This window comes from Gavialis gangeticus, unplaced genomic scaffold (assembly GCF_001723915.1).
Source record: "Gavialis gangeticus isolate Ggan-Ray unplaced genomic scaffold, GavGan_comp1, whole genome shotgun sequence".
Classification (NCBI taxonomy): Eukaryota; Metazoa; Chordata; order Crocodylia; family Gavialidae; genus Gavialis; species Gavialis gangeticus.
The window spans coordinates 15,507,929-15,509,023 of record NW_017728995.1 but is presented as its reverse complement, the minus strand read 5'-3'; the positions used below and the strand labels follow the sequence as shown (position 1 = coordinate 15,509,023).

Here is a 1,095-nt window from a genome sequence, read left to right as displayed (position 1 = left end):
AAAGGTTGCCAAGGGTGAAGAGTGGGTGTCCCGAGGGCTGAGACCACAGTGGCAAAGGGAAGGAGCCCCAAATGTCTCGGCAGTGTCCGTGCAGCGACTATTGTTCTGCCTCGTATGGGGTGCAGCCTGGCTGGCTCCTGGGTTTGCAATGCATACGGCTGGCCACACAGAGCACCCTTAAAAAAAATATTTATATCTCTATATCTATTTTATATATATATTTTTAAAGGATGCCCTGTGGGGCCAGCCCTTTGCACTGCAAACCCAGGAGCCAGCCAGGCTATATATATAGATATCTATAGATATAGATATATGTTTTTTTTAAAGGATGCCCTGCATGGCTAAACTATATATAGTTTCAAAGGATACACTATATATATATTTAAATGATATCTATATCTACAACTATATATATACATATCTATATATAGTTATAGTTACACATATATGAGATTAGTTACATATATATCTATAGTTATATACACATGCTGGCTGTCTGAGAGGACAGTGGCACGAAGGGCTTGCGGTGGTGTTGACACCTTGGAGCTGCCTTCAGCCCCGCAGCGCGAGCCCATCCCTGCCCCGCTCCCAGCCCCAGAGCGCCCCTAGACAGGGTCAGCAGCGCGCCCCCTCCCCCCGCTAGAGGATGGACTCTTCCTCCCCGGCCGAATGGATTCCCCCGCGGCGGAAGTGGCCACCGGCGGCGCCGCCGCACCTGCGTTCCCATAGGGACGGCGCACGCGTTGATCGCGCGAGAGTGGCTCGGGCGTCGCCAGGGCCGCCTGCGCGGGGCTGGGGAGGATGCTTCACGTGGCCCCCTGCGCGGCCGCGGTGTCTGCAAGCAGTTCGGTGGCTCTGGAGACTCCCGCCAGCTCCTCAGGTTGGGAAGCGAGGTCCCCGCTGCAGAGCCCGTCCCCCATCCCGGGGACCTCGGCTGGTGCGGCGGGGCGGTGCTCTGCGGGCACCCCAGGGCCAGTCCGGCTGGCAGCCCTATTGCTGCCCCCTGCCGAGCCTCTGGCCGGGGGTCTAGTTGCGCCATTCCCCTCGCCTCTGCGTTGACACGCTCCCGGGCTGTGCCCCGATCAAGTCCCAGGA

General features: G+C 57.1%; 1 protein-coding gene across 1 annotated transcript in view; it reads left to right on the top strand.

Moving 5' to 3' along the window:
• The first annotated feature begins 757 nt into the window (after window positions 1-757).
• ZBBX (zinc finger B-box domain containing) overlaps window positions 758-1,095 on the top strand; it is an 80,345-nt gene continuing 80,007 nt past the window's right edge. Inside the window, exon 1 of the mRNA XM_019503243.1 lies at window positions 758-880. The gene's annotated coding sequence lies outside the window, so the exon portion shown is untranslated. The remainder of the gene's footprint in view (window positions 881-1,095) is intronic.